Below are 26,567 nucleotides of genomic sequence, written 5' to 3'. Positions count from 1 at the left end.
CATGGATTACAGTAGTATTTGCAACTTTTGCACACGGTTTGGGAAGAACGTTTTACAATGTTGAATAATTCATATTTCTCTTAAATTCCTATATATGTTTGTCTAGCAAGATGCTTGAAGCATACCAATTCTTTACCCGAACACTAAAAGGAGAATCATATATTTAATAAGAATATTTAATGTAATTGGGTAAATTTTCCAAAAAATCCTTCAGTTCTATTTAAATAATTCTAATTTTAAAATTTCACACTTACTAATTATAAGATGCATTTGTTTATTTTTAAATAATTTTGAATGTTTGAAAAAGAGAACTTTTTGAAAGCTTATGAAAACCATTTTAATTTTTAACTTTTTATATATACCTTCAGCTGTGTTTTTTTTATCATTTTTTAAAAGATTTAATTTATTTATTTGACAGAAAGTAAGGGAAAGAGAGAAAACACAAGCAGGGGGAGGGGGAAAGCAGGGAGCCCTTTACAAGGCTTGATCCCAGGCACCCCTTCAGCTACGTTTTTAATGATAATACATTCAAGTTTTGTACACTTTGAGAACAATAACATTTTAAAAATCTTTTATATTATTCATCTCAATAGAACACAAATTATTTAAAAATGATTACATTAGTGATTTCACTTAAATGAAAACAAAGAGTGCATTTCTATGGAATAAATATATAACAAATTATGAATAATGTATGCCTCTATTTTGTTACTCATTTAAATATCACCAGCCAGCCAACAGAACACTCAAATATGAGAATAATAATTAAATTCAATTGTCTTTTATAGTTTGCTAATTTACAGTCATGAAAACCATACGTTTACACATATTTTTCAAATTTGCCATTATGAAGGCATTTGTCATGGTAAGAGGAGAGAACATACCTTACATAACAGCTCTTAGTGGTGTGTGGGTCCCCATTTATTTGTACCCTTCTCCCGGGCCCCACTAATGTTAGGGCTGGGCCTGTGTATGAAGATCTTGGGGAGGAGACAGGCGCATGTTCAAAGGCCCTGAAATAGCAGAACGTTTGGCATGTTGGAGGGGCAGAAAGGCCAGCATGGCTGCAGCCTGGAAGGTAAGGTAAGGTTGGAGAAGGAGGCAGGGGCCTTGTTCAGATCCTCCTCTAGTGACAGTGGGAAGCCACTGAAGGGTTTAAGCTGGAGAAGCTGGTTCTAGGTGCCATAAAAGAGAATGGCAGCAGCATAGGAATGGAGGCAGGCACTCCATTAGAAAGCTGAAGCTTTAGTTCCAGCAAGACCACAACGACTTTGACCTGAGTTCTCCCCATGAGAAGTGGTCAGACCAGGGATGACCGATTTTAATGGATTGAGTGTTAGAGATGGGGCTAGGAAAGAATGATGTCCAGGTCTTTGGTTTGAGCAACGGGTGCACGGTGGCGAGAAGCCCAGAGGCGGGTATGGGGAAGGAGAAAATACCTTGTATTTGGAACAGAAGTTCTGCTTCTGTTGAAGTGCTTGCATTACTGATAACAGCTAGAGGAGAAACTAACCAAGTAGGAGAAATTTACAAGCGTACCTTCTTACACCCCGTCCCCAGGTCTCATTGGGGCTTATTGGCCAGCTACCATCAGAGCTTTCCCGTTCTAGTTGCCCATCAACCACGCCTGCAAGGTTTTGATGGGATAGCTGAGGTGTTAACCTCTAAATTCCTTTCTGGCCCCGAGAAATCCTCTGATTTTAAGGTAACACAAGGGGGACCCAGAAGTCTTTGACTTTTAAAAGAAGACTTTTTAAAGATAGAAGAGGAATCAGTCTGTAATGATAGAAATGTTTGCATGGCAGTGACTGAGTTGGCCACCCTTGCTGGCATCCTTACCCACCGTCCTTGTCTCTGTACACGCATGTGTGTGTCCTCTTTTCAGAACGAGCACGTAGGAGGTGCTGAAAGGTATCTTTGTCATAGGAATGAGTGATACAAATGCATCATAGAGATTCTTTGCCTTGTTTTTCTCCTTGAGTTTTCTCTTATTTGCTAGACCCCACATCTGACTGGCTGGGGCATAAGGGAGGCGAGCCCCGGAGGACTCTTCTTCGCAGTGTTGTGCCTCACTGCTTTAGACATGTCCTTTCATCCCCACAGCACCCTTGCAATCAGTATCACAGGTCTGTGAGCTCTGAGTCAAAAGTCAGGTGTGCTGCAGAACGCTGATTGTTTTCAGATTTGAGGAAGCTAATTCTGCATATTGTACCTTTTATTAGATCAAATCCACAGTGGGTGGGGGGACATTTTGTAATTGAAATATATAAACCCTTTTGCAGGGAAATGTAAGAACATTCACACTGAGTAGGAAAATGCATCACTACAGGTCAGTTTAGGTCAGGTCTTGCTGCCAAGTGAGTTATGAAATGCTTCTGGTTTTCTGAGTATCGGGGTTTGGAAATGTCGACAAAAGATTCTGGATCTGGGAAATTCTCACTTTTTGGATGAGGCAGGTGAGGTCCAGAGAGAAAAAGCAGCGTGCCCAAGGTCACTGTACTAAGGTAAGAAGTCCAGATTAGGATAGGGCTGCTCTTTCTCTGGCATAATTCTGGGCTGTTTTGTCCTGTCTGCCACCTGATGGAAAGGAGCAAGTGGCAGCCACAACTGGAGCTTAGCGCCTATACCAAGTTTGGAAAGAGTTTTCTTTCTGGAACAGCAATGCCTCCATCTACTGGACAGATGCAACAATGACACCTGGCCCTCACAGAGACGTGAAGTTGACTGTGCTGCTCCAGGATTCTAAAGAGCAGCTGAACTGTCTTTCTCTTCTGTATCAGTGTAAATCCTATCTCAGGGACCAGAAAGCCACTACTATGTTACCCCTACATAACCCATCCATTAAAATAAAACAACACGGGGCACCTGGGTGGCTCAGTCAGTGAAGCATCCAACTCTCTTGATCTGAGCTCAGGTCTTGATCTCAGGGTCATAGTTTAAGCCTCACCTTGGGCTCCACTCTGGGCTTTCTCCACTTTCTTTAGTAAACTAAAGAAAAAAATTATAAAAGTAAAACAAAACGACAGCTACAAAACTAATGAGCCCTCTTTCACCCACTTGCCAGGAATTCTGGAGAGAAAGAACCTTGTTACCACACCTGCTGCTCCAGCCATTCCCCACACCACACACTCATTGCCCCCCTGGGGTCCGTATCGCACCTGTATTTCCCATGATAGCACCTGGAGCTGCCAACTACATTTGTTTGCTTGCTTGCTTCTTCTGCCATAATTTCAATTCCTGCACCTTTCAGGGTACTCAGAATAAGTAGGGGTGTTTGAGAGATGAAAAATCGTAATGAATTTATTTCAATAGCCCAAGACAACCAAACATTTACTTATTAGTTCAATGCACACACAGTAATCCTACAGTAATTAGTTCCTAAATCTCAGAGTAATTACACTTTTAAAACCCTTGCCTGAATATGAGTTTTGGTAGAGAACAGAATGGAAAGAGCTTGTGGATATCAGTTCCTAAGAAAGCACGTCAAAGAATCATAATAGGCAGAATAATTGGCTCTGGTAAGAATGGATTCTTGCCTTGAGTCTCCTAAACCTCGAAGTGAGTTAGCCAAGGAAATAAGAAACTGGATGTGAAATACAGATGGCACTTTGCAAATTGGGGTCGACTAAACAGATGTATTTCCTTTTTTCTTTTTTTTTAGGCACATGTATTTTTTTTTTAACAATAGCTTTCTTTAGATATCATTCACGTACTGTAAACTCACCTGTTTAGAATGTAACGATTCATGGTTTTTAGTATATTCACAAAGTCGTGCACCTGTTGCCACCATCAGTTTTAGAACCTTTTCATCAACCCCCAAAGAAACCCTGTGGTTTTAACTATCAACCCCAACTCCACCACGACCCCAGCCCTCCGCAACCACTTCCTCTCTGTCTCTGAAGATTTGCTCATTCTGGATATTTCACATAAATAAAATCATATAATAGATGGTGTTTTGTGTCCTGTTGTTTTCCCTTAGCATAGCACGTTCTAAGTTCACCCATGTTGTAGCATGTATCAGCACTTATTTCTTCTCATGACCGATATTGTATTGTTATGGCCATGTCCGTGTTGTTTACTGACTCATCAGTTAATGACCATTTGGCTTGTTTCCATCAGCAGCTGAGATGCATAGGACTACTAGAAATATTCATGTATAGGTCTTTGTGTGGACATACATGTTCAGTTCTCTTGGCTATGTACCTAGGAGTAGAACTGTTGTGTCCAATGATACAGAGATGTTCCTTTCTGCCCCCTACCAGATTACAAACATCTCCAGGGCAGAGTTTGAGGTCTTCATCTCCTGCCCCAGTCCTACGTACATAAATTTTCATTAAACATTCATTGACTGGAACGAAGAAGTGAATGTTATTTGCAGTTCTAACATGGAACATGGTAGGGAGTTGCGGGACTAGACAGGCAGCATGAATAAAGTGAATCTTCAAAAAACTTAAATTGTGGGGCGCCTGGGTGGCTCAGTGGGTTAAAGCCTCTGCCTTCAGCTCAGGTCCTGATCCCAGGGTTCTGGGATTGAGCCCCGCATTGGGCTCTCTGCTCAGCAGGGAGCCTGCTTCCTCCTCTCTCTCTGCCTGCTTCTCTGCCTACTTGTGATCTCTGTCTGTCAAATAAACAAATAAAATCTTTTAAAACAAAAAAACTTTAATCGTGAACAATTTAAAAAAAAAAATCATGAGCAATCTTGACACTGCCAAGTATAGTTGCAAAAAAACATCTCAGGACCCGAGGATCCCTTTTGTAAAATGAGAGCAACAATACCTTATGGAGTTGTTGTGTTAAAATCATTTTCCATCTGAGAAGGCCTCCAGTAGAGCGGCACACACACTCGGCACTTAACCGACCAATGCTATGGAGCCGGTTAAATTCAGTATGGTCCCTTACCTACAAACCAATCCAGACTCTGGCCTTTTGTGAAAACTTGTCAAGCTTTGAAACCTTTTAACCTTGAAAAGACTGGGTTTTCATTTCACCTTCAACTCTGTCTTTTGCTGCCCATAAAATTGTTATGCCTCTCTCTACATTCATATCAAATCAGTTAGTTTAGCAAGTGGAAAGAGATGTCTGACTAATCTAGTGACTCTTGATCTCAGGATAAGAATTAGAAATGCCACCCCACTGGGGTTGCTTTGGGGACACCGTTGGTTATATATCTGACTCTTCGTTTAGGCTTGGGTCTGATCTCAGTGTCATGAGATTGAGCCCCACGTGTGGGTCCAGGCTCAGTGCGGAGTCAGCTTGAGTTGCTCCCTCCCTCTGCCCCTGTGCCCTGCTCTCTCTGTCTCTCTCTTTCTCTTTCAAATAAATAAAGTATTTTTTAAAAATACCATCGCACCAATTCTGCTTGGCAACATTCCCCTGTCCTTGTGGCAAGTGGTACCCATGAAGCAGTACACTCCATATCTGGGGAATTAGACTTTTGCTCTCATTTTGGGGGCATGATCAATCTTTTTAGGACGTAGTTTGTCTATTGTTTAGATACCAAATAGACTCAATTTGTTTACGTCTTTTCAGAGTGTGATTTTTGAGATCATTTGGGGACAAAAACCAAGTGAAGGAGCATAGTATATTACATATACTATTATCTTAAGGTATGTTAGAAAAAATTGGGCATCTAGTTAAATAATGATGGGTCAAATTTTGTTGATTGGGATTATCTCCACACTAAACCAATATTGAAAGGACAGAATCTCTAAATTTCAGAACACGAATGCATTTCAATTACTTTCAAGGTTAGGTGCAAAACTCAAGCTAGCAACTGACCTACATCAGTCTTGCTTTACAGCCTAGATAAAAATGTGTTCTCAATACATTAAATCGAAAATCTAAAAATTGCTAGCCTCGGCCTATTATGTATGCAGTATAATCTTTGTAAATGAAGGAGACTTCTAAAACATCTGAAATTTTCTAACCTCACAAACTGGCAAAAAAATTTTGTTCTTATCTGGCTTACACTATTAATTTATTACTCACCTTCTCTTAATAAGCAGAGCAGAGGGGATGTCCTCATTTCCTGTTTGTGAACTAATCCCCAATTAGCACTGTGAGAACTACCGAGTTTTATGACCAGGGTCAACAAGTACCCTAAAAGTTCCCAATTTGTGGTGGCATTTGACAAGGCACAGACATGCCACCCTCCGGGCGATTACCAACAGCTAAATCTTACTTTAGACGGCTTCTCAGCCCAGGCACCCTCCACCCACCGCCTCCAAGAATCACCACCAGCAATGTTGCAGCCCCATCCCTGAGGGGTTGAGGACGTTGTGTGTGCTTGGAACTGGACCCTGTTTGGGAAAGGTAGCTAGTTCCTGTGTCCCCATCATAGAAAGACCTAGAACTAAAAGCGGGTCCTGGAGACCAGCATTCACCCTCTTACCATACTCCTTGCGCTCTGAGCTGTGGGCAGAGATGTGAGCACAGAGGAGGCTGACCTAGACCCACAGTTTAAGGACATTTTCACTATAATCTTTTTACCAGTTATTATTGTTGTTTTTCCATTCCAAGGGAGGGGAAAACAGTCAAGAGGTATATGGGTGTGTATATTTCTTGAAACCCAGAGCTTCAGATGAAAAAAACAATCCATCAAAAATGTTTCGCGAACTTTTGTTCACAAAACAAATAGCCTTCTTCTTCTTCTTCTTTTTTTAAACTGAACTTTGTAACAGGAGAAATTCTCTCACAAGGAGAAAGTGTTCCTGAGCCAAGTTTAGGCAGAGGAAAATGTTTCCAGCATGTTAGGAACGAAGCTGACTTTCCATTAAGAAAAAAAAAAATGTGCTAAGGGAAAGAGTAAGGGGGAAAGGGGTACCAGAATTCAGACGGAGCTTTAAATTCCAGGCGGGGCGACCAGGGAAGTCCTCCTCCTAAGGGAGATCACGGCACATTTCTCCCTGGAGCTCCCAGCCCCAGTGGACATTTCCTGTTCTGGCTCTGGAAATTCAAGCCAAAAATTACAAAACATCCTTTTCCCTCTGACCAAGTGCTTGGTTCGAAGACCATCCCCTTCCCACGGTGATCTCAGTGCCTGCCCTCCCCTTCCTTCCGCGGAACCCCTCCCTGAGCAGCGCCGGCTTCCCAAGGAGGGATGATGGCTCCGCGGTAGCAGGTGGTGCAAACGGCCTCGAGAAACGACCCTGGGGACCCCTCCCTGAGAGGTAGGCACGGGGGACTGGACATTCTGGCGATCGTTTGACATTTACTGAGCAAAAGGAGGCACTTGTCCTTTAAGCCTTGGGCTGAGGGCGTTCTCTTGCCCATGGGTGTGTGCCGTGGGTGGGTGGACGCTCAGGCATAAGGTCAGACATTTCTTTTCCCTCTGTTTCCACATTGAACTTTAACTCCTGGGCTCCCGGAAGCCCACGTTTTGTTTGAGTTCTGGTATGGAAAGTGTTGTGGCAGAATTCTGACAGTTCCCTGAATTCTGGAGTGTTATTTTTTGTTTTTTCTTTTTGAGTCCCTGGAATGTCAAGGGACATTCAGCTCTGGGGAGATTGACGGAGAGGTGCGGGAAATGCCAGGACCGGACCAAGTGTCCTGCTGGTTCCCGGGGCTCTGTCCTCCTCCCTCCCTGTCCTCCTCCCTCCCCACCACCACCAGGGGCACACTCTGGAGCTGCCCCTCCAGATGTGGCACATGCCCCGGTGGCCCTGGAGCACCAGTGCTGTGCGATTCTGGGCAGAGCCCAGGTGCAGTTGGAGACCCAGGTGACAGTGGCAGAGGAAACCCGTCTGGCCAGGAGGCTGCATGGGGCGCTGGATTTGTTAGGGATGTGCTGCCGGCAGTCGGTGGCTGGCAAGTTGGCCTTGGCACTGCACGTGCTGACATTGGACTGACACCGGGAACTCAGCATGGCTTTGTCCCTCATTTGTCATAAATGAGGCATTTCAAACGCCCTTAGCTTGAACTCCTACTCCTTTTACTTATCTGTACCGCACGTAGAGATCCGTAGCCACACGTGTATTGCCTTGCACTGTTGTCTTCACAGGCCAGATCAGTGAGAGGGGCATTGAGCAAATAGTCATAACTTACTAGTAGGTGATCCCAAGACAGCAACACAGTCATGCTGGGCACTGGCTGTGTGCCGGGGTATCATTCTAAGGGCGGTAGGCGTCATTGTCATCATCGTTATTTATAGATGAGGATGTTGATGTTGGAGAAACAACCAGTCCACGGCAGAGATGGGACCGGCCCTGAGGTAGCCTCGGTCTCAAGTCCCCCCAGTGGTGCTCTGAAACCAGGCAGAGCGAGTTTGAATCTTGGTTCCAGCAGTGCCTGGTGGGGTGGCTCTGGACAAGTTAAATGTCCTCGGCCTCCTCATCTGTAAAACGGGATAGTAATAACCCCACCTCATAGAAGTGTTGTGAGAGGTAAGTTTGTTTTAGATTATTTTACTGAAGCTATTGAACAACGCAAACAGGCTCTTCCCCACCTCTCTAGTGTCTGGTATCAATGTAGAAAGATCTTGTGCAACTGGAAAGCCTCAAGGTTCTGTAGGAGCCAACAAGAGTGCCGTGCTAGGATTTGCACCTTCCACGAGGGACGTAGGAGTTTACATGCCAGCCTGTCCCAGACTGTAGCTGCCAGCTCACTGGACTCCAAGCTCCCTAAGGGGAAGGTTCATGCAGTAGATGTATTCGTTTCTCTAACAAAATGCTTCTCAAACCGTGGTCTGAAAACATCATTGCTGTTAGAAGCGACCCAGGGTCCTTTTGGGGGAGGAGTTCAACCAGGAGCGTGTGAGTGCTCCAGGAGCCTCCTCTTCCCACGTCCAGCAAAGCAGCTCTGACTTTACTGACATATGCTGGGGTGCCCAGTTGAAAGAAATTTTTGAAAACCGTTCTCAAAACTACTAAGCTGGAACGAGTAACGTGTCTGGAGTGAAAGTGACTGCTTCTGCAATGGCCTTGTTCACAGCGGGATTTCTGCCTTCCCAGCTTAAGCACTCACTTGGCCCTCCCATTCCCTCCTACTTCACAATCATCTCCTGCCCCCAGGACACCCAGTGGAGCCCACCAGCCAGGTGTGGAGATGAACCCTTCCATCTCAGGCAGCGCCTCCTCACGTGCAGGGACCTCAAGGCGCAGAGCTCCCGAGAGCTTGCATTGCAACCTGGCTGCTCTCTGAGTCTTTTCTGAATGTGCCCTTCTCGACCCTGCTCGCAGTTATGGACGGCATGATCAATAATTGTAAGAGCTGTTATGGGTCTTCCTTAATGACAACAGCTTACTGATTGAGCCAGGCACTGTGCCAAGCACATCACATGGATTAACTCGTGTAATCTCCCACAAAGGCCCTATAAGGCAGTTGGGCACGCCCCCCACTCTGCTAATAAGGCACCTAAAGGTAGAGACACGAACCAGCTTGTTCAAGGGCACCCGGCCAGTTACTACTGACAGTGGGACTGGAGCCCCATCCCGAGTCTGAACCACACTGCCTCGAATATTTTTGCAGCCCTGTTTGACAGAGGTAAGAGGGATATTTGTGGTGTGTTTTGTTCATAGTTTCGGCAAAGGATGCCCCAGAGAAAAGACTGGAGGGAACAGAATGACAGGGTCAGGACAGAATGTTCCATGGAAGGAAGGGTACTTCTGTGAAAGAGTGGAGTCAGTTTTGTTCAAGAGATATCACCAATAAACTTCACTTCTTCTCTCAGAGGCGGTATGGTTAATTGGGAAAGAGCAGCTCTGTAGCCAGACTCCTTGGGTTCACATCCCATTTCTACCACGTACTAGCTAGGTCATCATAGGCAAATTACCCAAGCAATGCTATCCCATGTACAGGGATGATAATAACAGTATCTATCTCACAGAGATATTATTACGATAAAATGATTTAGTTCACAGAAAGCATTTAGAGCTATGTCTGGCACATAGTGAACACTCAGCGAATTATGTTATTTCATGTAAAAGAGGTTCTTGGGTTAACCTTAGGTAGTTGGGCAGCCGTCTGGAAATAATTAACTGCTGTTCGAGACTATAAAAGGGACACTAACAATTTCAGCTGTGAGCTCGGGGGGAGAGGGCTGTTCCTGGACCCCAACGAGAAAGGACCAGGGTCCCTGAGAGATAGCTTCGGACCTCTGAGAAAGAGCTGAGATGTTCTCCCAGAGATTAAAGAGGTACTTGACAGACAGAGATCACAAGTAGGCAGAGAGGCAGGCAGAGAGAGAGGAAGGGAAGCAGGCTCCCTGCTGGACAGAGAACTCGATGCGGGGCTCGATCCCAGGACCCTGGGGTCATGACCTGAGCCGAAGGCAGAGGCTTTAACCCACTGAGCCACCCAGGCACCCCAAGACCTGTTGTTATTTCAAAAACAAATTTGCTTGTTTGTTCAGTAAGTAAATGCCATTGGCGAAACCACTTGTATTTTTGGAAGGATGACTTTAGGATTTCAAGCTGAGATACAAAATTTAAGAGCTAAATATAGCAGATTAAAAAAACCAGTAGGGAGATCATGAATTACAAAAGAATTTTGTGGCTTTTTCAAAGAACAAATCTGTGAGCCTGGCTTAAGCCTCTATTAAATTTACAATGATTTTGAAAGTTGTGCACATCAGTTTGCCAGCCTTTACTGGAAGCAAAAGCAGGCAAGAAATAAATTAATAATTGACATTTACTGAGCACTTACTAGGAGCCAGGCCTTATTGCTAAGTGCTTCATCTGCATTTTCTCATTTGTTTAATCCTCAAAACTGCATATCGCGTGAGGACTCTTATTATCTCCCATTTACAAATGAGGAACGCAAGGTCTAGAGGAGGAAAAATATACACAAACACACACGGTTGGTAAGCGCTAAGGTCGGCACTAACTCGTGCTTTAAGCTTACAGTTTGGTTCTAGAAGATCTCCCTGACTTAGTCCATTTCTGTCTGTTTGAAACGTGCCATGTTTGGAAGAGGATGGAGGGGGCGGAAGGCCACAACAGGAGGTCTGAGAGCGGCACTCGGGCATTTTGGAGAACTCGGGCAGAAGATACAAAGGGCACTGATATTGGGGTGAGAGATGGGGGGAGCGCCGTGGTGGGCCTGGATCTAAGCAAGCATTCCATCAGGCGGGCCCGGTGTGGGGAAACCTGGAGTGGATTGCCGTCTTAACCCCTCTCCATGCTCTCCCAGAGCCCTGGGTCCAGGGATTCCTCCCTCCTCTTCTGCAAGGATCTCTGTCGCTTTCTGTCAAGAGAGAGAAAGTCCCAGCTGCGGCTTCCCACTGAGCCCTGCTCTGCACCTCATACCCTCAGTACCCTGTGTCTAAAATTAATCTTAGTTCAGGGACATCTGGCTGGCTTAGTCGGTTAAGCGTCCGCCCTCCCCTCACGTTATGATCTCAGGGTCCTGGGATTGAGTTTGCAGTGGGCTCCTTGCTCAGCATGGAGTCTGCTTATCCCTCTGCCTACCACTCCCTCTGCTTGTGCTCTCTTCTCTGACAAATAAATAAATAAAATCTTAAAAATAAAATAAAATATGGGGCGCCTGCGTGGCTCAGTGGGTTAAAGCCTCTGCCTTCGGCTCAAGTCATGATCTCAGGGTCCTGGGATCGAGCCCCACATGGGGCTCTCTGCTCAGCAGGGAGCCTGCTTTCCTCCTCTCTCTCTGCCTGCCTCTCTGCCTGCTTGTGATCTCTGTCTGTCAAATAAATAAATAAAACCTTTTAAAAAAGAAAATAAAAAATAATAAAATAAATCCTAGTTCTTGTCCATCAGAGCTCCCTTTGAGCAGTGCATGACTTTTAGCAAACCACCGGGAAGCGACGAATAAATGAACGGAATTGCAGGTTTGGTTCTAGTGGGAGACATAGATTTTGCAGTGGCAATGAATAGGGGAAGCATTTTGGAAGAGGAAGACCACCCCCAGGCATCCCCTAATTATATTCCACTGTTGTAATCTACCTCAGCACTGGAAAGGCTTCTGAGGGTCTGAGGGCCACAGTGCAAGCTTCTCTTGTGTGCTTTTTTTTTTTTTTTTAATTCCGTTAACCAACATATAGTACATCATTGGTTTCAGATATAGTGTTCAGTAATTCATCAGTTACATAGAACACCCAGTGCCCATCATATCACGTGGCCTCCTTTATGCCCATCACTCAATTACCCCATGCCCCCACCCACTTTCCCTCCAGCAGCCTTCAGTTTACTTCCTAGAGTTGAGAGTGTCTCATGGTTTGTCTCCCTCTCTGATGACTTCCCATTCACTTTTCCCTCCCTTCCCCTACTATCCTCTGTGCTGTTTCTTATCCCTTGTGTTCTTGATAAAGAAGCTGTTTAACTGAATTCTCAGAAGACATTTTTAGCACTGATTCAACTGGGACAGCTCTACCGGGTGGTGTGAAGTGGGTGATACCATCCCTCAGTGCCCAGGGCCCTCTCTCCGGGTCCTTTGGTCCTTCCTGGTGGCCTCGCTTCCACCCACCTTCTCAGTTTCTCACAGGCTCGCTCCTCTTCTTGCCTCATCTCCAGTAGGACCCTGGGGCCCTTAACTCACTGAGTAACCTTAAATCACAGTTCCCAAGAGTGGGTGTGCATACAACGAGATCCAAACTGTTTTGCTGGGAACAAGACGACAATGGAATTTAGGAATCAGCAGTTTGGGGAGGGTTTTTAAGGATTTAAGGATAGAGGTCCTTGTTAGACCCCCGCCCCCACTCCTAAATGACACACTTATAAACCAGTGCTCATGTGGGGTTATGGAACGTCCAAATTAATGATGACGGGTGGGGGTGGGGGCAGGGAGGAAGTCTGTTGTTTATCCCAGGCCACCCAGGGTATAGGGAGATGAGGGGAGGGGCGGGTAGTTTACTCCAGCACTTTCAGGCCTGAAGGGCCCATGAAGATATTCTCTTCCCTCCATTTTGAAAAAGAGGTTGCAAAGAGACAGAAGCAGACAGGAGTAGTTGAAAAGGCAGGCATATTACAGAACAAAATGTCTCAAGGCGGCAGGGGGAAGGCTTGGTGTATGTTCTTTGTTCAGTGTGGGGCTCTCCTGGACCCTTGGAACTTTCCATAGTTGGACTCTCTGGCTAATTATTACCATCTGTGTGGTTGCTGGCAGCCACCCCTCTGCTGGGCCTGCCAGTGAGTGGCCGGGCCAGCCCGAGGGCCGTACCAGCTGCTGCCAGCTGCTGAGGGCCCCTGGAGTTTTCTTGAGGAATGAGCAGACGCACCCACTGACCGTGTCCCGGCCATTGGGTGAGTGGTTTGCCTTTCTGCCTGCCTCCTCCCATGATGCCATTGGCTGTCCAGGGCCCACTCACGGTCCCTTTTCCAGCATGCCTGTGACATGTCCACATTTTAAGAGAGCACAGCCTGCTCCTTCCCTTGAAGCAGCCCATGACCAGCATGTACTGCTCGTCCTTGCACAGATGCAGAGATGCGTCATGGAAAAGAGAGGCCTGCTTCTATTTTAGTAAGTAAACAGCTGTCAGGACTCTAGACACATGTCAGCCTCAGCCTGGTAAGGCATCTAGTCAGCTTCTAGAATCCCGAGCATCAGAGTTGAAAGGGATCTTAAAGACTTCCTAGTCTGAGTCCTTCATTTTACAGATGAGGAGACAGAAGGCTCATGAAGTACGGACTTGCCCACAGCCACAGAGCTAGGATGCCGGGGGGTCCCACAAAGCCTCTGTTTCTGTCTCACAAAGCCAGTCTGTTATGTGGACAGTCTTGAGAAGGAATTGATACTATGTGGGTGCCAGATAGTTCCATTTGCTCTTATAAATCCACTTTCCACTCTTCTCCACTCTTCTCTGTGTCCAGGAGGCTGACGTAAATGGCTTCCTTGCATTTAGGACCAGAGGCCACTGGCAGGAGATCAGAGCAAGGGAAGAGAGTGATATGAGGAGCTTATTCCCCATGCTCCTCTGCTGTGGGCCGACTGTGTCCCCTGACTGCAGGCCACGGCTCCTGTCAGACGGCCCTCTCTCCCCCCACAGCTCTGTCCCCCTAACCATTGAGGTTTGGGGTAGTGCCGGAGTCTCCCCCACGGTCAACTCTGTGAGAGGACCCTCTCTTGAGGTCTCTCAAAGTCTACTCAGTCCTTCGTATACAGTCCCTTCATTAGGCTCTCAAGCGGGGGAGGGTCCTGACTGATGCAGATGGGTGGCTTTACTTGTTATGGACAGAAAAATCTATCTGAAAGGAAGGTGAAATCTAGGAAGACAGTGTGTAAGTTTCCTGTAGCTGCTACAGCAAATGACCTCACATTCAGTGGCTTCAAACAGCAGAAATGTATTCTTTCACCGGTCTGGAGACCAGAAGTCCAGAATTAGTGTCATTGGGCAGAAATCGAGATGTCAACAGGGCCACCACCGTCCTCCAAAGGCTGTAGGAGAGAATCTGTGCCTCGCCTTCTTCAGCTTCTGGGGGCTTCCACTGTTCCTAGATCATGGCCATATCACTTCAGTATTGACCTCCTTGGTCTCATTGCCTGTTGGTTCTTCTGTGTGTGAAATCTTCCTCCCTTTGATAAGGACTCCTGTGATTGCATTTACGGCCCACCCAGATAATCCAAGATAATCTGTCTGTTTAAAAATCTTTAATTACCTTTGCCAATAAAAATAATATTTTTCTAATTAAGGTCAGTTACAGGTTCCAGGGTTGGGACCTGTTATCTTTGGGATCATTGTTCAGCTTACTACAGAGAGAGACAGAGGTGCTGATGGATCCCTTCAAAACAATTTTGTTTAAAACGTTTTATTTTATGTTTATTTGAGAGAGAGAAAGAGAGTGAGTAAGAGTGAGAGAGAAAACAAGCAGGTGGAGGGGCAGAGGGACAACCAGACTCCCCACTGGACAGGGAGCCCAACCAGGGGCTCCATCCCAGGACCCTGGGATCATGACCTAAGCTGAAGTCAGATGCTTAACCAACTGAAACACCCAGGTGCCCCTAGTTTTGCATTTTACATTTAGGTCTGTGATCCATTTTGAGTTAATTTTGGGCAAGGTATAAGGTCCAGTTGTTCCAGCACCATTTGTTAAAAGACTATCTTTGCTCCCTTGTCTTGCCTTTGCTCCTTTGACTGTATGTATATGGGTCTATTTGTAGGTGGGTCTATATATGTGCTCTCTGTTCTGTTCCCTTAATTTGTCTATTCTTTCACCAACTACACTGTTTTGAGTATTGCAGATTTATAGTCATTCTTGAAGTTGGGGAGTGTCAGTCCTACATCTTTGTTCCTGTCCTTCAAAATCATATTGGCCATTCTGGGTCTTCCACATCTCCATTTAAACTTCAGAATCGATTTGTCGATATCCAGATGATTTCCATGGTGGTTCTGCTTATGAATCTCTGCTCTGGTAAGCAATGACTTTCTGTACTTACCTGTCTGTGTCTCCAGTCTCGGGTGTAGTGGTTTGCCTGATGTCCTTCCCTCTCCTACAGATCCAAGAAGAGTTGTTGATTTTTCAGTCTGTTCAGCTTTTTACTTGCTGTTAGGACAGAGTAGTAACTTCCAAGCCCAACAATTTTAATGGCATGCATTTATTGATACCTCTATGTTTTGATAAAAGCATTGGTCAATCATTGGGAGACAAATGTTGCTGAAGATACCTTTCACCCCCTATACCTTAATTCCCCTATCTTTGGGTCTGGCTGCTGGATATCACTGTGACATTTCTGTTCTGAAGCCGGGTGTGGCGTCCAGGCAAAACGTTGTGGGAAACAAAACATCGGCAGATGTGATGGGGACACGCAAGTTGTGGAAAGGCTTAGCCTAAGAACATTCGGTACATGGAAGTCGTTTGACTCAAGGATTTAAAACCTAGAGCACAAAAACTGAAAGAAATTACCTACTTCCATAGCCTTCCTTCATAGATAAAGAAAATGAGACCTGGAGAGGGGAATTTCCCTACCCACAGCTGGTGAATGATAGATCCAGGACTGAAATAGAGGTCATGGGACTCAGTCTTAGAGCCTCTCCGCTATGCTACCCTCTCCTCTCTCCTCACCTCTTTTTACCAACTGCCCTTCTCTGGGTAATCTTTGACTATTCTTTGTAGGATTTCTGCCCTGAGGAGTTCCATTTGCTCGAAGTTGGTTGACAGCAGGAATGAACTAGATATCAAGTCTATTACAACACAGAATAAGAAAACAATGCTGAGAATTGTGTCTGATATCAGTGCTGCTCAGAGAGGCAGTCCACAACAAGATGAAGAGCTGGTCTCAGAATGAAACCCAACACACAGCTTCCTACATTAAGAAGGTCTTGCTGTGAAAAACAAACCAGCTGAGCTGAACAGTGTCCTTAGTGATATGGTTGGTTTATAGTCTACTACAAGCTCCTTATCTCCTCACAGACAATGTGATAACCACTGGCCATGAACACTGGCTAGAGGACAGCAGTAAAAGCATGGCTTCACTGCTGCTTAGGCACACCTGTTCCCCAAATAGGTCATGATGATAGACAAAGACATCAGAGAAGGTAATAGTTCCTTTGTCCAGAATGCATTTCATCGTACAGTCCAGATCTAGGACCATTTTTAAGAGGAATAATGACATTCCAGAAGTCATCCAACAATGCCTGATTTATGGAGCATAAATTTTGGGTGAATAAAAGAGAAGCTACTTTTAGAGTGCTAACACAGTGCACAGCATAGTAAAGCACTATATAAATAAATAAATAGTTTTATTACTACTGTATCATCATCTGGTACCAGGTGCCTATGTTAAGTGAGAAATGTGAAGAATCTAGAGGTTTCCAGCTTAAAGTAAAGAAAACTTGGAAGGAACACGAGTCCCTATGTTCAAAGAGCTTTCATGTCGAAGAAATAGACCCATTTGTTCATTTTTTTTCATTTGTTCATTCAACTGGTAGATCTTTTTGAGTGGTCACTGTATTTCCAGACTGTTTTCCAGGTACTTGAGAAGATTGTGTGGGAGAATAATGAGGTTCTGGGCCTCGTGGGTGGGGATGGTTATAAGATCATACGTAAAAATAAAAATAATTTCAGAAGAAACCAAGACAAGGTAAGAGGATGGAGTGGGGATTGGGAGATAACTTTTCCAGACTGGGTAGTTAGAAGTCCCCTCACTGAGGTAGTGATGTTTGAGTTGAGTCCTGAAAGACAACAAAGGCACCCACATGGAGATTGATCTAGAGTAGGAGGGATCTAGGAAGAGGATCAACAAACATCACTCAAGGTGGTAAGGATGCTTGGCAGGCAGACGTTAGCTAAATAGAAGAAAGTTAGTTTTAACAATATAAGGGAGAGTTTTTAAAAACAACCTTTTCATTTTACAACAGTTTTAGATTTACAGAAAAATTATGAAGATAGTATGGAGTGCTTTACTATAACCCACTTGCAGAATCCCCTGTAATTAACATTTAATATTTGTGTGTACATATGTCACAATTAATGAACCAGTACTGATACATTATTATTAAATCAAGTCCATACTTTATTTAATTTCTTTGGTTTTTACCTAATGTCCACTTTCTGTTCCAGGAACCCATCCACGGTGCCATATTGCATTTAGTGGTTATAATTCCTTTGGTTACTTTCAGTTTGACAGTTTCTCAGACTTTCATTGTTTTTGACAACCCGGAAAGTCTTGAGGACTGTTATTCCCATATTTTATAAAATGTCTCAGGTGGAATTTGTTTTATGTTGTTCTCATTATTACACTGTGGTTGTGGATTCTTAGGTGGAAGACCACAGAAATAAAGTACTGTTTCCTTGCATCAAATCAAGGATACTTATTGTCTGGGACACCTGGGTGGCTCAGTTGGTTAAGCGTCTTCATTCAGCTCAGGTCATGATCCCAGAGTCCTGGGGTTGAGTCCACCATCAGCTCCTTCCTCAGCGGGAAGCCTGCTTCTCCCTCTGCTTGCTGCTCCTCCTGCTCATGCACTCATGTTCTCTCTCTCTCTCTCTCTGACAACTAAATAAATAAAATCTTAAAAAAAAATATGTACCATCAATGTGATTTACCACTACTGGTGTTTACCTTGATCACATGGTTGAAGCAGTCTTTGTCAGATTTTTCCACTAGAAAGTGACTCTTGAGGCGCCTGGGACGCTCAGTGGTTTAAAGCCTCTGCCTTCGGCTCAGGTCATGATCCCAGGGTCCTGGGATGGAGCCCCACATCAGGCTCTCTCCTCAGCGGGGAGCCTCCTTCCCTTTCTCTCACTCTGCCTACTTGTGATCTCTCTCTGTCAAATAAATAAATAAAATATTTAAAAAAAAAAAAAAAAGGAAAGTGACTCTTTTTTTCCTATTTCCATGTGGCACTCTTTGGAAGGAAGTCACTACGTGCTGCCCATGCCTAAGGAGTGGAAGTTGAGAATTGCCTCATTGAGATTGGAGTACCTACCTAAGTTATTAGAAATTTTTCTTTAGGGAACATTTGCTCTTCATTTATTTATTTGTTAAATCATTTACTTACCTGGAAACTTATGCATAATTATTTCATACTTCAGGTTATAATCCTACACTAATTTGTTAATTTCATATCTCAGCTTGTTCCAGCTTTGGGCATCGGGAACTCTTCCAGCTAGTTTCTTTGTCCCTATGTTATACCTCTATCAGTGTGGGTTTTGGTGGTGTGTTTGTTTCTTTCTTGAGCACTTCTTTACTTTCTGGCACTATAAGATGCTCATCTTATATATTTCTTGCCCCAGTCCATTTCTCCAAGTACAGGTAGTCCTGGTTCCTTTTATTGGAGAAAGGAATTGAAAATCAATCTCTGTATGTTTGTATGTATGTTTGTTACTATGTATGTTTGTATGTTTGTTACTACTATGTTTGTTTGTTACTACTGACGGATTTTTGCTTTTACACCCTCTTGGCTGGTAGAGCAAGATACATGTGTGTATACTAACTTGGATATATACACATATTTATAAATATTTCTATGTGTAACCATCTGAATCTATATTGAAAAAAACATGGATTCATAGTGATATCTTTAACTCTAATCTATTACCACATGGCTCTTTCTAGACCTCCATTTGCTTAACTGTAACTTCCCACTTCAACCGAGAAACCTGGCTCCCACCATCTGCCATCCATTTACTTCATTGTTCAATTACAATATACATGTATAGTGTTATTAGAATTATGAATGTGTGCTCCTGTGGGAAACAACTTTATCAGCCAGAATACAGTGCTTCTGTGTATTTGATGGCTTTTAGACTTACAGACTCCACTTGTTTCCAAAGTTACTTAGGTCAGCACCTTTCCCCCCTCAACACCTTCAAGTAAAGGTGTTTTGTATATTTGTAATACATTTGGATTGTTTTGTCAGTCTGCATTCCATCCTGGGATCTCCTGACCTCCTAAGTGATTTTTCTTTTATACATGAAGGTTCACTTTGATGCTGTAAAATTCTATGGGTCTTGACAAATGTGTAGTGTCATGTTTCTGCCATTACAGTATTGTAAAGAATAGCTTATGCCCAGGGCACCTGGCTGGCTCAGTCAGTAGAGCATGCAACTCTTAGTTTTGAGGTCACGAGTTCAAGCCCCATTAATGAGCCCCATTAATTAAGTTTACTTAATTTGAAAAAAAAAAAGAAGAAGAAGAATAGCTCATGCCCTAAAAAGCAAAACAAAACAAAACAAAACAAAAAACATGAAACCGTGCTTCATGTATTAAGGTTTATTGAGGTATAACACTCAGACAGGAGAGAAAGCAAGATTGGGCAGGAGAGCCTTCAGACTGCTGTTCTGACTAAGTCTCCACCAAGCCACTGAGGAGCTCCAAAGCAAACATTGTTCACTAAGAGGAGTGCCATCTGGGGCAGAAGTGGTCAGGTCTTTATACTACCACTTTGCTCAGCCATTCTCTGGGACCCAGAGAAGACTGAAAAGCTGAGGCGGACCCTGAAGGCACTAACAGCTGGAGGTTATCAGCTAACCACGTTCCTTGAAGCTGGGTTGCTAAGTCCTTTCTTGGAAAGGGATCTGAGTGCTGCAATTCTTCGCCTGCCAAAAATATCTCTGAAAATTGCAAGCAGAGGTTGGCTGACCATTGGTCATGATTCTCAAGCAGAAGATTCCTGAATCAGGTGGGATTAGGAATCAGATGATCACTGGCCCCTTTCAGCTCTTGGGCCCTATGACTCCTTCAGCGTGCTTTGATGCACGCAATCTGAGTATTATGTTTCTCCCATTCATTCCACCTTGCTCAAGCCTCTGTTTCCCTTCTTGCATTTCTTATGCTGTGTTCCATCCTAGAGGTAGGATTGGTCCCTTCCTCCTGGGGACTATTCATGGGGAAGAGCCACTAGTACCACCCATACTTTTGGATCCCAAATGCTCAAGAAAATGGTTATAGTATCAATGGCCATGTGGATCACAGAGTTGAATGCAGATAAAAAAAAACTTTTGAGCCCAGGCAAGAAAGTTGAAAAATTCAAAGCTGAGACTATTCCAAGCAAATCCTGGTCTGATACCACCCCTCCCCAGAGCACAGAAAAAGATAAACAAGAGCACTCCCTGCTGATCAGTGCACATACTACATCTGGCCAGGGGTCCTATTTTATATTCTTCCATCCTCACTCCCACGGGAGCCCTGGATTTTCACCCACAGGTTCAGAATCATTGCAGTGTAGATCTGGTCTTTCTCTGTAGGAAGGTGGAAGACTCAGAGACTGCTTGAGGAAAAGGTGGCTCTGAAGTTTTGTTCTACCTGCATTTAAGCTTCTTTGTATTCTTTTGTGAAAAGCCTGTTTTATTCTTGTAACTTGGCAGCTCCGGCTGGCTCACAAATGTCCTAAGATAAATAATTAAGGTCCCGACTTGCCCTCGAAGGACACTCAACTTCTAAGCCAAAGAACATTTTATATTTACTTTGTCTCGCTTTAGAGATTTCCTTTGAATGTTTGCTTCTGCTTTGCAGCATTTTTAGGCTCCATATATCCTGGTGGTTTGCCCAGTCAGAAAACAGTAGTAGTTTTTTTTTAATATTTATGCTGTTATTTTGGTACAATGAACCATCATATTGATTTTTAATTCCAAATTTAATGCACACAAATTAAAGCACTTCCTTGAACCCAGACCCTCAAGACTCTTGCCAACTTTCTTTCCTTTTTTTTCTATCTGCTTTTTCATTTCTTGGTGCAATGACTAACGTTGGAGCCTGCTGGGTCAGAGAGTAGAAATACAGTATACTTACCCTACTCTCCAACCCTCAGCACTAGACAGTGGGGTTGGAAGCCATGTTTAAATACCCAGAGGTTGGGGCACCTGGCTGCCTCAGTCGGTAAAGCATGTGATTCTTGATCTCAGGGTTGTGAGTTTGAGCCCACGTTAGATGTAGAGATTACTTAAAAACAAATACCAAAAGGTTTCTCCAGGTCTCTACCCCTGAGTTAGCTGAGACCCAAAAAAGGACCAAGAGTTAATGTTCTAAGACGCTCAAGGTTACTGGGTCCAGGATGTTTGAATTACAGGCAGGTTCTGTCTCTGAAGACAATGTCAGGACACAAAAAAATATCCTGCTTTTAAAACAAAATCAGTAGAAAGCACACAAAGGGCATAGTCCCAGAACTATTATGTAGGAATAGAAATGACAAGTAAATGAAATAAAAACAAAAGAAGGTGTTTTTTTAGTTAATTTTTGCTTTTTTTTTTTTAAATGCTTTCATTGTTCTCCTGGAGAATACAGATTGAGACTGTGAACTTGGCAGCTGTTCCCGCAGTAGGAGGGCAGAATCACAGGTCTGAAGCACAAACTTTATTCTGGAAACTGCCCACTTATTATGGATGACAGTTGAATCACCTTGAATCAGGGAACAAAGACTGTGTGTGTGTGTGTGTGTGTGCGCGCGTCAGAAGTCAGCTTTGCTAGTGCAAAGTGTAAGAGAACTGTGATACACAAAATGGGAGAACTGTAGAGGAATTTCTGAGAATTAGCCTTAGGCAAAAGGCATTTGGCTGGAAACTTGCACTGAAAACCTACCTTGTAAATAAGCATGTGACTTTCACCTGACTTAATTTTCTTCAGTCCCAAGGGCTCCAGTCAGAGCAAAGGTCCTGGTCTGGGTTGCTGGCATGTTCACTCTTCAGGGTAAACTGAGAATAAATTCAAAGACATCACCAAAGGTAATTTCTTTCTTTGACACTGAGTATAACTGGGATGGTTTTTGAAGTGAAACGTTCATATTTTCTAATCAAAGTAATAGATATGTAATCTTTGTATTTGGATTAAGTGTGAATGAAGGAAGTAAGAAGCGAGGAAAGAACAAAGGACTGGGCAGGGTGGGGAAATCTGAGTGCTGGTTGCAGGTTTGGCACTGTCTCTGTAACCTTGGGCAAGCTCAAGTGTATCAGGGCCTCGGTTCTCTCATATTAATAAAAGAAGCTGAAACTAGATGACCTCTGAGATCCTTTCCAGCTCTGTTCTAGAAATCAGTCTTAGTTTTAACTTTTTTGTTGAGTTTAGGCCTTGCCGTAACAATGATGTGAGGCGGAATTAGGGTCAACAGGGTCATTGTGAGGCTGGAGGAAGGTGTCAGGCAACTCATGCCTTCCGCAACATTGTTGCAAAGGTGAATTCGGAGTAAGATAGACATCAAGGTAGGTGTCTGTATGTTTTTGTTGAATGAATGAGTGAATGAATAAATGAATGCATAGATAAATGAATCTCTCAGGGCAGGATTGAGGAAGAGAATGGAAACAGGATTGAGGAAGAGAATGGAAACATTTGGTTGGAGGAAGTTTATTTGGTATAAAGCACAGATTTGCATGGGTGGCAGTGATGGCTGGGGCAGGTTTTATGGACACATTTAGCAGAAGCTACACTTCAGCCCTACAAAGCATTAGGTTTAGGGGCTAATTTACACAAACTTTTTTTTTTTTTAAGATTTTATTTATTTATTTGACAGAGATCACAAGTAGGCAGAGAAGCAGGCAGAGAGAGAGGAGGAAGCAGGCTCCCTGCTGAGCAGAGAGCCTTAGGATCATGACCTGAGCCAAAGGCAGAGGCTTTAATCCACTGAGTCACCCAGGCGCCCCCACAAACTCTTTTTTTAATTAAGATTTTATTGATTTATTTGAGAGAGAAAAAGAGATGGGGGAGGAGCAGAGGGAGAGGGATAAGCAGACACCCCGCTGAGCACTGAGCCATTCTCAGGCCTCGATCTCACAACCCTGAGATCACAACCTGAGCTGAAACCAAGAGTTGGATACTTAACCAACTGAGCCACCAAGATGCCCCTAATTTACACACACTCTTTATCTAGAAAGCAGGTGGAATGATTGCTGGTAGGGTCACTCAGCATTACCGTTTTTCCAGTACAGATGGTTCGACTACAGGTAATAGGACTTTTTTTCCTCCATAATTTAATGACCAGAATATAATTAGGATATGCTTGGCAGAAATCTGAAATATTCGTGGCTAAGAAATATGTAAGTTTATTTTTTCTCTCGTATAAAAGGTCTGTAGGGCAGACTTAGTGGCTCCGTGGTATTAGGAATTCAGGCTCTTTCAACATCAGGAAGTATGCCCACATGAACCAAGCTATCCCATCTACATACATTCCAGCCGGCAGGGAAAAGAAAGAGCCAAAAAGGGCTCACCACCTATCTTAGTCTCTTTGGGCTGCTATAACAAAATAACAAAATATCATAGACTGAGTAGCTTATACATTTATTCCTCATAGTTTTGGAGGCTGAAAGTCCAAAAGCAGGGTGCCAGCAAAAGGTGAGGCTCTCTTCTGGAGTCATTAGCCAGTGCTTTCTAGCTGTTGTCCTCAAATGGTGGAAGGGACAAGGAATCTCTCTGGAGCCTCTTTTATAAGGGCACCAATCTCATTCATGAGGGCTCTACCTCATGAGTTAAGCACCCCCCCAAAGTTTCCATCTCCTAATATCATCACTGTTGGGGATTATTCAACATATGAATTTGAGGGAGACACAAACATTCAGCCCATAGTACCCCCCATTAATGATATTTCATGTAAGTTGAACTTGGCACTTTATTCTTTATCGAATTGACCCAAACTTAGTTACATGGCCATACCTATATGCAACGGAGACTGGGAAATGTAGTTATTATTCTTAATGGCTAAAAGTCAGGGTTGTTTTTTATTTGTTTGTTTTACTAAGAGAGAAGAGAAGAACACATATGAGGGAATATTAGTCTCTGTCACCTTAAGATATTACAGATTTAGTGCAATTATGCTTCCATTGCTCAATGCCCTTAAAATTGTCTTCAGGGCACATAGGAAATTATTTTTAGTATTCTAGATGAGTGTTCATCCTGTGGAGGTGGAATTGATTTTTGAAACTCAGTCACACAGGACTACTGTGATGAGTAAGGTGGGTGATAAAGCTGAGAATTACCATCCCATAAGAAAAATATATGGCTGGATATTATGGACCATTCTGGGTATTATGACCATCCTTGCAGAAACTAACTCTAAAACCTAGATATCATATATAAAGTGACTACCAGAAGGTACTGAAGAGGAAATGGAAATAGATTCTGGTGTGGCAAGAGCTTGAGTAATTTTGGTTGATCTATCTTAAAGTCTGTTATTCTTTCATTTAACATACCATTTGGTAGTTAAGTCCATCTGTTAACTTTTTTTCAGAAATTTGCACTTTTCATCTCTAGAATTTGCCTGAAGAAGTACATTATTAACTTTAAATGGGCTATGATAAGTTAAGGATGTATTTTGTAATTTATAGGTCAACTGCTAAAATAAGAATGCAAGCATTATAGCTAAAAGGCCATCAATAAAACAAAAATGGGAGAATTTATAAAATATTAAAGTAGTATTTTTAAAAAGTCAAGAAATGGGAAATGGAGAAGCAAAGAGAAAAGTAGGAAACAAAAATATAAAATCATAGAACCAGTGCACCTGGGTGACTCAGTCGGCTAAGTGCCTGCCTTTGGCTCAGGTCATGATCCCAGGGTCCTGGGATCAAGCTCTGAGTTCGGCTCTCTGCTCAGCAGGGAGCCTCTTTCTCTCTCTGCCTGCCACTCCCCTTGCTTGTGGTCTCTCTGTCAAATAAATAAATAAAATCTCTAAAATAAAACAAAGTAAAATGATAGATCCCAACCCAACTATATCAATAATTACACTGAATGTTAATAACCTAAACACTCCAATCAAAAGACTAAAATTGATGATTCTTCTTAAATGGATTGAAAAGGCCAAATGTAACACCTCAGTGAAAAGGATATATAGATGACAAATAAACATATGAAAGATGTGCTACATCATATGTCATCAGGAGTCTACAAATTAAAAGAAAGAGATACCACTGCATGCCTATCAGAATGGCGAAAATTCAGAACACTGGTGACGCTAAATGCTGGTGAGGATGTGGAACGACAGGAGCTCTCGTCCATTGCTAATAGGAGTGTAAAATGGTCCAGCCCCTTTGGAAGATAGTTTGGTAGTTCCTTACAAATAAATGATGTGATCCAGCAAAAACATTCCTTGGTATTTACCCAGATTAGTTAAAAACTTTTATACAAAGAAAAATCCTCACATGATGTTTATATCAACTGTATTCATAATTGCCAAAGATCCCCTGAGTAACCAAGATGTCCTTTAGTAAGGGAATGGATAAACTGTGGTACCTCCAGGCAAGGAATATTATTCAGGGCTGAAAAGAGTTATCAAGCCATCAAAAAGACATGGAGGAACCTTAAATGCATATTACTAAATAAGACAAGCCAGTCTGAAAGACTACATACTGTTCGACCCTATTATGATGTTCCAGAAAAGGCAAAATTACAAAAACAGTAAAAATATCTCATTGCCAGGGAAAGGGGTAGTAGGATGAATAGGCAGAACACAGCAGGTTTTTAGAGGAGTGAAACTACTCTGTATGATGCTACAATGGTGGATACATGCTGTTATATGTTTGTTAAAACTCATGGAATGTACAATACCAAGTGTGAATCCTACTGTAAACTATGGGCTTTGGATGACGATGATGTCAGTTTTGGTTGTAACATATGTACCACTCTGGTGTGGGATGTTGATATTGGGGACGGTGTGTGTGTTTGGGGGCAAGGGGGTACAAGGGAACTCTCTATACTTCCTGCTCAGTTTAACTGTGGACCTAAAATTGCTTTAAAAAATAAAGTCTATTTAAAAAAACAAATAGACATACTTTAAATATAAAGACTGAGACAGATTTAAAAAAATAGATGGCTAGAAAATGATATATCATGTAAATAGTAAGTATGAGAAGGCTGGAGGGGCTATATTAGTATCAAACAAAAGAGATTTCTAAACAAAATGTATTACCAAAGATAAAGAAGGGCACTTCAGAATAATGAAAGTTTTAGTTAGTCAAGGTGACATAAAAATCACAAATTTGTCTGTGCTCAGTAAGAGCTTCAAAATATATGAAGCAAAAATTGACAGAATTAAAGGAAGAAATATGTAATCATAGCTGGAGAATGTAATATCTCCCAGAAATTGATAGAGTAAACAAACAAAAATCAGCAAAGACAGAAAATACTATCAACCACATTGACCTAGTTGACATTTATAGAACAATTCACCCAAGAACAGCAAAAATGTATATTCTTTTCAAGTGTACATGATATGTTTACCAGGATAGACATATTCTGGATGATGAACAAGTCTCAGTAAA

General features: G+C 43.1%; 1 protein-coding gene across 2 annotated transcripts in view; it reads left to right on the top strand.

Annotated features, from left to right (window-relative positions):
- The first annotated feature begins 7,072 nt into the window (after nucleotides 1-7,072).
- TACC1 (transforming acidic coiled-coil containing protein 1) overlaps nucleotides 7,073-26,567 on the top strand; it is a 115,507-nt gene continuing 96,012 nt past the window's right edge. The window contains exon 1 of one of the 2 annotated variants that reach the window (XM_044225346.1): nucleotides 7,073-7,169. The gene's annotated coding sequence lies outside the window, so the exon portion shown is untranslated. The remainder of the gene's footprint in view (nucleotides 7,170-26,567) is intronic. The other variant, XM_044225342.1, reaches the window with a different exon arrangement.

Source organism: Neovison vison, chromosome 11, assembly GCF_020171115.1.
Source record: "Neovison vison isolate M4711 chromosome 11, ASM_NN_V1, whole genome shotgun sequence".
Taxonomy (NCBI): domain Eukaryota; kingdom Metazoa; phylum Chordata; class Mammalia; order Carnivora; family Mustelidae; genus Neogale; species Neogale vison.
The sequence above is the reverse complement of the archived record's forward strand: the minus strand, read 5'-3'. Positions and strand labels throughout refer to the sequence as shown.